Source organism: Limulus polyphemus, unplaced genomic scaffold (genome assembly GCF_000517525.1).
Source record: "Limulus polyphemus unplaced genomic scaffold, Limulus_polyphemus-2.1.2 Scaffold2650, whole genome shotgun sequence".
NCBI lineage: Eukaryota > Metazoa > Arthropoda > Merostomata > Xiphosura > Limulidae > Limulus > Limulus polyphemus.
Window position 1 is genome coordinate 30,115 of NW_013668260.1, and position 10,177 is coordinate 40,291.

Sequence of the window (10,177 nt, forward strand, 5' to 3'; positions counted from 1 at the left end):
ATTCTGAATGATACACTTATAGAATGGAAGTAAACACTTGGTGGTTGATGGTAATTCTGAATGATACACTTATAGAATAGAAGAAGTAAACACTTGGTGGTTGATGGTAATTCTGAATGATACACTTATAGAATGGAAGAAGTTAACACTTGGTGGTTGATGGTAATTCTGAATGGTACACTTATAGAATGGAAAAAGTAAACACTTGGTGTTTGATGGTAATTCTGAATGATACACTATGAGAATGAGAAAGTAAATACTTGGTTGGTGGTAATTCTGAATGGTACAGTTTTAAATTGGAGTGAATAAACAGTTGGTAATTGATGGTAATAACACCCTATGATACATTACTAATGTGCGATGTATCATGTTCATATTCAGAATTACTTTCAGTGAATAAGAAAGTGCTTGGTAAGGTGGATTATAAGTGCATATACAGTTTTGTCTGTTTGAATCCTGAAATCTAAAACCAATGGGATTAGTGGTGTAAGTTCTTGATACCATACTTGTTCTTAAAAGATTTACATGGTTAAGTTCTACTCTTAGTGGGTGATAAGTTAGGGGAAACGTAGCTTGAAATGTTTACATATACATGATACAATAACTTAATCTACATTTAAAAACTCTTGTACCTGAGATTATATTGTCGTGACTGAGGGAATATTTGACAAATTGTACACTGGGAATATATTCTTGTTGATAGAATATATTACTGGCAAGTCATAAACATAGAATTTTGATTTTTTTATTTCCTCGCTGGTAACAACTTGTTCATAATTAGACTGTGTGTATTTTAATTTGTTAGTGTCTGATTTTTTTAACAAACCTTCTTATGAAACAAATTTTGTTCACACACATTATAAACTGAGGCATTGAGTGTATTCTGAGTGCCTAAATGTAAACCTCCAGGTTTTCAAAACCTTTTAAAAAATTAAGAAACGTACAGTTTATGAAGTTTGTAAAGTATAATGGATCACATTAGTGAAACAGACAAAAAAAAAAAGAAACTTTGAAACAGTAATATTCACTCTATAGCTCTGCTACTGTGATCTCTGTGTGATTGTTAGTTTGAATGTGTAACTAAGAATTCATACTATAGCACTGTTAACATGTGATTTATCTGTTGTTGCTGTTTTCAAAAGTGTAACAAAGAATTCACTCCAAAGCACTGGTAACATGATCTGTTTGTTGTTGTTAGTTTGAGGTGTATAACAAAGACTTACTCCAAAGCACTTGTGACATGATCTGTTTGTTGTTGTTAGTTAGAAAAATGTAACTACGAATTCACTCCATAGAACTAGTAACATGACTTCTCTGTTGTTGTTAGTTTGAAATGTTTAACTAAGAGTTCACTCCATAGAACTAGTAACATGACTTCTCTGTTGTTGTTAGTTTGAAATGTTTAACTAAGAGTTCACTCCATAGAACTAGTAACATGACTTCTCTGTTGTTGTTAGTTTGAAATGTTTAACTAAGAGTTCACTCCATAGAACTAGTAACATGACTTCTCTGTTGTTAGTTTGAAATGTTTAACTAAGAATTCACTCCATAGCACTGCTAACACGACTTCTCTGTTATTGTTAGTTTGAAATGTTTAACTAAGAGTTCACTCCATAGCACTACTAACACAACTTATCTGTTATTGTTAGTTTGAAATGTTTAACTAAGAGTTCACTCCATAGCACTGCTAACACGACTTCTCTGTTATTGTTAGTTTGAAATGTTTAACTAAGAGTTCACTCCATAGCACTGCTAACACGACTTCTCTGTTGTTGTTGTTAGTTTGAAATGTTTAACTATGAGTTCACTCCATAGCACTGCTAACACGACTTCTCTGTTGTTGTTGTTAGTTTGAAATGTTTAACTATGAATTCACTCCATAACACTGCTAACTTGATCTGTTTTTAATTTGAAACATGTAACTAATAAGTCACGTCACAGTACTGCTAACGTGATCCATCAGTTGTCGTTAGTTTGTTTTATGGCCTTGTTAAGCCTACTTTTAAGGAACATAATTATATTAAATATAGTAGTTCATAATTTCAACAGTTATTTTGAGAAGCTTTTCCTACTGAACATTAGCAAACCCTTAGTATTGCACTTTTAAATGTTTTTACTATGAAACTTGTTGCCAAAAGAGAGAAGTTCAATAAAAGCTTGAAGAGGAAGATGGACACACCTGTTGAAATCAACATTTTTTTTAAATCCCCCTTTTTTTTCGTTCTTCTGCACATTTCTGTTATAAGTAAGTGGTTAGAGCAATCTATGTACTCTAAGTAAAATAAATGTAACAACTGCATTAATATTTCCAGCAATTTTGGAAGATTCACGATTTATTTTAAATTGTTTGAAATTCTGGGTGTGTATCAAAACTTTTAGTAGGTTTTAATAATCAACTCTCAGGTGAAATGTGGTATAAACCTTAAGTTTTTAGACCTAATTAAACTAGGCTTAGAATATGGTACAAGTAGTTATAAGGTACTTAATTCAAACAAATGGTATAGATAACAAAATATGCTTAGTTAAGCCATGTAAAAATAGTCCAGAGATACTTTAATGAAATGCTCTATGTGAAACTAAAGTTTTTAGAAGTGTAGTTTGAACTTAGCCTTTGTGTGATAATATCCACTTTTTTTCTGGCTAAATGTATGGAACTCAGGCAAGTATACTAGCTTAAATAGTCACATTATACAGTCTGAAAGATAGTCAAGAACGTCCAGCTATAGTACTTTTTTTACTTGTTCATAAGCCTAACTGTTGTGTGCATATCTCGAATGCTTGTGCAAAGTATGTAGAACAGTATAATTCAGATATTTTCCAATTGGAGTAAAAATAATAGAAATTATCAGTTTTCACTGGTGTAAGTAAACAGGTATCTGTTGCACGTCATTCACTTGTTACTTCCATTCGTAATTGGTGTTTTACTGCACAATGAAGATCCCACAGAATACATCTAGAGGCTTATTAAGCAGCGCTCATGTTGTTTGGATTGTCATATTTAGCGGACTGAACTTTTAGGCCTAGCTTTTAGTCTAATTACTTCATTGTAAGTGTGCCAGACTGGTAGTATTTATAATCGTGATAGCCATTATTTATTTCTATTAGATTCACTTTTAAATCACATAACACCTTCAGCGCTAATTACTCACAATGTTTCTTCCTCAGAATGGTTGAGAGAGATCTCTAACTTGACTTTATTTTCGGAACCTAGTTGTGACATGCTTCCAAGGACCTTAAGGTAAACTTAACGTGTCTCTATTGTCATAACTTTTAACACTTGTCTAGAATAATTGTTTTGTTTTTTTTACCTAATGTTTTTAATTTTCTTGTGGGATGTAATTAAACATAGTGATTTTTCTATATATCTCCCGCTAGTGGTGTTATCTAATGGAAGTTAGTGTGAAATACCTCTTATAATACTTTAGTGTAAGACACAGTTATTGGTTGAATTATCTGTCAGTTTTACTAAAGACTCGAAGAAGACTGAAGAGTATTGTATAAGTAACTTTACAGTACAGTAATATTAGGCTTAAAGTAACCACATTACATATATAACAGTCAGATTTGGTGTTTTTTTTTCTTTTGTCAAAAAAAAAAGAAACTTACAACTCTCATTTATTGATAAGACAAGTTGTATATATATTTTGTTGTTGTTTTCTTGCATTAAGGACACGTCTACAGTTACTAAGATTCCAACACTTCAAATTTTTCCATTTCACGCACATCCAGAATCCCCTTTTTTATTACATTTTAATATTGGAAGTACTTAAAATTACTAAAAGAAATATAATCTGCATAAAATGTTACAGTTTTCTCCATTTCAATATTTGCAAAGTGTTTCAGTATCCTATTTCAAAGTTATTGTCTCTATCTCACTGGGCCATAAAAGTAGGAAACAACTTGACATACAAGTCAACCCTATATTTAGATACTGCTTCTGTTGTAGATCACAGTTCAGTCTCACTGGAGAAGAAAATAGTGAATTAAAGAGCAGTGTTTCTCAAACGGTAGGTCGCGAGCAGGTTTCCAGAAGGTGGGGGGGGGGGGGACTGTGTGCGCTGAGTCAACATTTTTTGAGTCCTCGAGGTGCACATATTATTTGTTATGAACTGTGACGAACTGCGCCAAGAAACATCAATATTTTTTACATCCTTGTAGAGATAATAGGGGTCGCTACGACCAAAGCCCGGACGCGGAAGTCGTTTGGTAAATCCTGCTGAGAAACACTGTCTCGTAGGTATCATGGGGTAACAACTTGGTGTATAAGCCAACTCTGTTTAAATTCACAGAAAAAAAAATGTTTTTTAATAATATTTTAGAATTATTTTAATTTAATTTGTGAACACATTTCGATGTGTATTTAAGAGTGAAACTGAGGACTGTTTTTTTTATGGAAAAGGAAACAAGAAACTACAAATTTCATGGGATGTACTCTATCATTACATTATACACTCAACACTTGAGTTAGTGATCATGTTACTTCAAAATACTCGTGTCTTCACTGTAATTAACGTCCTACCTTTTAAGCATTACGGTTTTAATTTAAAATTTTCTATTTTGCGATCTCTACACAGTGGCGTAACTATGCTCCTGCAACTGCATGGGGACCGAGCCAAAAGGGGTGCCTAAATCAGCCAGAATCGTAACTACAATTATAGGGAAATGTAGGGGGCCAAATTACTTTTTATGAGGGGAGAGGCCCATCTTTTGTAGTTACGCCACTGTTCCTACATCTAATTAGTAACCACCAGATCCTGTATACTATATTACTGTCTTCCATTCTTGTGCCATATTTCGCCTCATTACAACCGAAAAGTTTCAGTACTAAAAGAGGTCCCCCTGAAATTTCGTTTCTAAATATGGTTGCCATAGTTACTCTGTTGTCATATTTCACTATTAACGAACAAAAGTCGACACTGTTATGCAGGTATTTCTTTGTTATTATGATGTAGTGGATTAATGACATTAGTAAATACTATTACCATGATTAGTGTTACGGTATTCTCTCGTCGTTAATAAAATTGAGTAAACATACTAACCATAGATACTAACTACATTTTGACATCGTGGGTCAATAACCAAAAATAGTAAATATTGTTACCATAGTTAATTGTAAATCCTTTGTTATTGAATTATTAAAGAACTGTTTTTGGTTGTAGGAGATAATTGTGTTACAGTTTTACTAACTGCATCAGTGTGTGTGGAACTTAAATTGAAAGTGTTTGTGTTTTTTTAAGGTTAAGCTTGCATTTGTGGGTATGTTTTTCGAGTGTATTTTTTAAGTAACTGTTTTTTATATATGTTTTTTCCTAATAACGTGTACTTTATAGGAATTGTTTCAGGATGCCTGAAAATGTACCATTCGAATTTGTTTAAATATGCGAGGTTATATATATATATATGCCTCGGGTTCTACCTTAGTTAATTTTTCCGAATTGTTTTTATTCTTAACCATCTTGTCTGTTTGGAAATGATTTGTATGGTGGATATCTTTATTACGATCACCAAATATCTGAATAAGTGCGAAATTACTTGTGCTAAAATTAGCATTTACATTCATGGAAAATTAAATATCCCTTTTAAATATATTCCACATGTACAAAATGTTACATACCTCATATATAACCACTGTTATGGTTATCTTTTATTAGATTTCTGGTTTAAAAAGTTATGATCTAAAACCGATTGTTGGGAATTTAATCTAGGCTTAACCAAGTAGGCATCTGTAACTCGCGGCCAGTCCGAAATACCTCAAATTAAAATCACTTATTCTGTTTGTTTTATGGCATATGTTAACTTTAAGTTACTCTTTTAATGTCTTATAATTTGTCCTTCTTTCTTAGTATTAGGGTTAATCGTATTTAAATTTTAAAGAAATCTATGTATTGTTTGTTCCCAAAACTACGTGCAAATCAATTATTTTAAAAATACTGATTTTTGCATTCTATGTATTTTTCATTGATATTTAATATATTACTCGAAGTGGGGACGGTTTCGGTATTGAAAATCTGCGTGAAGTTTAATTATTCGATTTTATTACATATTTTAGAAGTTGTAAAATTATAAATAACTTTTGTGGGAAAAAAAAAAACCTTTATAAAATGATGTTAAGGAAGGCCCATGCCCACATGTTTCGACAGGAAGATCAAATGACTTGTTTAAGATATTTTAAAAAAACGCTAAATATTGCACAGATGTTTTAAAATGTAGAACAATTTGGTCGAAGCCCTGAAAAAAGTTAAGACCGAGGTATTTCATCCTTCTAGACCTAAGGATAAGGGGAAATTCGAACCAGATATTTCTTCAAACTAATATCCTACTAATGTCCATTCTTCCGAGGAACAAAATCCCTGAACAAGGCTTGTTGATATCGTTTTAAACTATCGAAGAATTTTAAAATTTCAGGTCAAGTTATAGCGACTACACCGATACGGCGGAGAATAATAGTTAAAAACTGAATTATTAAGCATTTAGTTTCTGGTATGAAGAAATATATAAGAGCATCGTATCCCCAAATTAAGAAAATACATGTACTTTACGTAAAAATGTTATTTGTAAAGTAGTAGAATAGGCCCAACTAAACGATAGAAAATACTTTTTAATAGATGTTCTTAAGCCTAACAAAAAGGAAATTTAACGGGTTCATTTACTAGAGAAATGGCCCTGTTATTAAAGTTACCTTGTTTGTTAAAAAAATATATATATAAAGCTGTTTCAATTTATGCAGCATATTTTAATTTTGGAAATTATGGGTTATTTATTGTGTTCTAATTACGGTGCAGTGTAATAGGCTGGAATTTTTGCGTTTGATGTGACAATCTTTTTGCTATTGTTTCTTTCCTCAGCGTTTAATGAATGGTGTGAAATGGGGAAATTTGCAATAAAACTGCGTTTCTCTGCAGCAAGTGTACTTTCTTGAATGACGTTTATTATTTTGTTTTTCATTATAACATCACTGTGTTTTAGGGCGTCACCAGTAACACTTAAAGGTATGGATACTTGGAGTTTTTCTTTTTATTAAACAGATATTAAGTACTCGTCAAGCTCAAATTGGCCGCATGTATGTAATAAATAATTTTTCGATACCCTGACGAGAAGTAAAATTATTGTAAAAAACATGCAAATTCGATCACTTCTTTGGAATTATAATTTGTATTCTAGAGGTTATTCATATTCATTAATATATATTACTCGGTATAAAGATATTGAGTTGTTGAATTAGCTTGTCAGAAATAAAGAATCTTTATTATATTTCAATAACAAAATTATGGTGCCAATAATGTTATTTTTTGTACATTAGACTTTATTCAAACACAACTATCAGTTGATTTAGGCCTAAGGTAGAAACTGACAACACGCGTATATGTTTTGTTTAGTCAAGATCTGTAAAGGATTTTAGGTGATGAAATTAAAATGTTGAAAGGTTTTGATAGTAGACGTATATGAGATAATATTAGCCTTCGTTGAAAAACACATTCACAAAATCTCGTAAAATATTACGTATAAATAGAATTGAATATAATCAAGGGGAAGGTTTCAATTAAAAAATAAAATACAAGCGTATTAACGTGGTAATGTTCACGAAAACAGATGATTGTATCAATATCGGCTGCCAAACACACTCAAAATCTTAAGCCTACTTCAGACTGTATGTAATTGTACGGAATTTTCCAAGTATGCCAATAAGCTAAAAGCTTGCAATTAGGATTAATATTTATCTCCTACCAGTTCATTGATAAAGTTAGAAAAATGGTTTCGGTCTTTCCCTTAATTTCTTATCATTATTTGCTTTACATCGTTAGGCTTAGCTCCACTTGTCCATACTGACATTACATCTCACACTCACCTTGTATTAGTTTTATCTTTTTCTTGGAAATATTGATGAATATATCACCTATTATCACTTTTATTACTACTAGTTTCTGTTTTGCGTTTTAATTCGGAAGATATAATAATGATAACTGAAGTGTAATTACTACACTTACACAAAAATAAAAACGATTGATTTCAAGGTTTGAAGCAGATTTATTAATATGGACATATAAGTTTGCGTCAGAACGAATTTCGTCAAACAGCTAGAAAGATTTATAATCGCTGTAAATGTATCAACAATATTAATAATTTAGGCGCATTAAACCTGCTAAAACATAACATGTTTACACAACAAAACAACAGGTACTTTTTGACTTCTAGGTTTGAGACAAATACGTGTTTTTGTATCATTCTGCACGTGAAAAACCTGATTAATACTTAAAACCAATAATTATCTGGCTGTACACTAGATGTTACTATGTGCTCATTACACTTAGCCCGAAAGTAAACGATTAGCGAGAAAAGAGGATAAGGGAAAAACATTGTTAGTTTTTATTCTTTAGTCCATTGTTTTCAATTTAGATAGTATCTGATGCATGTGGAACGCATTTAATGAACGTCTTAACGCAGTTCAAGCATGGGCATTAAGATTTGGTTTAGTGGACAATTTTATAACGGTAGTATCAATACACAAAAAATAACCTGTAGGACCACTGTATGTTATTAACAGGAGTAATGGTTTAGCGGTTTTCCATCTTCTGTAGCTCGGACTGTGGTAATCCCAACTACTGTTTCACATATTTTCAATGGATGTGCTCTACTCGACTCGTACTTCACGTACCAAATTTCAAGGCAATTCATTAAGAAATACCCGAGATATGATATCTCCAATTTTGATTGAGTTTTTTTTCTTCGCACTGAAAGTACGGAAACTTTATTTGATAGAAAAGCATTTGTAACCTTTATGGATTATTTTTTTAAAATTTGATACACTGATAAATCTTTACAACCTACATCTAGAAAGGAATATTATTTGATGAAAGTATAAGCCACATGTGCAAAGTTATTCAACAAAACCCGCTTACATTTAACGAAAGTTTTTGCTCATGCCTACGCAAAAAGTCACGTGAGCTATCGGTCTAACATTTTTACTATAGCTTCACCTAAGAGTAAAGGTTTGTTTGTTTGTAATTAAGCACAATAGGCTATCCGTGCTCTGCCCACCACAGGTATCGAAACCCGGATTCTAGCATTGTAAGTCCGCAGACATACCGCTGTGCCACTGGGGGGCAAGAGTAAAGGTAGACAGTTTTTAGTTTTGTCTTTCAGATTAAAGACAGTTGATTTAGAGCAGCAAAACTATAAGGTGAAAGGACATGCAGATATATAAGTATTGGTTAGGCCAAGAAAACTAGATTAGCAGTAGCTAGCTCAAATTTTCAAAAGAATCATAAGAGTGAACGGTTATTATTGATTATTCATTACGAACTTTTCAGCACAACTTAACTAAATTTTATTAAATTATCCTAATTAAAGAGGGTTTAGCGTCACGTGATATTAGCTTAAGTAATTAGTATAAATAATGATGCTTAATACGGCTGTATACTTGCTGACATTGAAGACCCATGCATATTAGTGTTGGACTACTTATTACCGAAGAAGTGTGTAGTTAACTTCGATAATATGACGTTTAGGAACAACAAAGGCCAAATTCCGGTAAGTGTTGCTACATCTGTCACAGCACTTAAGTCAATTACAATAACCCCTATGTCAGAGAAGATAGTTTGGGGTAGAATAAAAGAACATCCGCAAGGAAGCCCATTGCTTGTGGAAGATCCCATCCAGGCCAGTGTACGTGAAGATTGGAAGGTCACTTGTGGCAAGTCATCAAGTAATACCCATAACAGTGGCTAATTTCTCTAAATGTGAGCAGACACTTACAGAAGGGGCATTGTTGGGTGTGTGCCAGGAGGTAGAGCTAGTCAATGATAAGGCAAGAAGTACGACCATAAAGAAAAGACATCCTCTCCCAGAACATTTAACTGACCTCTGTAAGAAGAGTATAGTCCATTTGTCATCATCATAGGCTCTTCAGGTTAGGGAACTTTTGGCAAATTATGCAGATGTCTTTTCGAAAGAAGATCATGATCTCGGCTGCACAGACCTTGCAGAGCACAGAATAAACACAGGCAATCACCGTCCAATAGAGATCCTTCCGAGGAGAATAGTTCCAGCAAAGCGACAAGAGATAGAAAAGGTCATAGATGGCCTAATTAAGGAAGGGATTGTCGAGAAATCAAATAGTCCCTGGTCAGCTCCTGTTGTGTTAGTCCAGAAGAAGGATGGGACCCAACGTTGCTGTGTG

General features: G+C 32.8%; 1 protein-coding gene across 1 annotated transcript in view; it reads left to right on the forward strand.

Moving 5' to 3' along the window:
- LOC106467533 (oxysterol-binding protein-related protein 8-like) overlaps positions 1-10,177 on the forward strand; it is a 113,877-nt gene that overhangs the window by 2,308 nt on the left and 101,392 nt on the right. Inside the window, exon 2 of the mRNA XM_022395729.1 lies at positions 31-6,989. The gene's annotated coding sequence lies outside the window, so the exon portion shown is untranslated. The remainder of the gene's footprint in view (positions 1-30; positions 6,990-10,177) is intronic.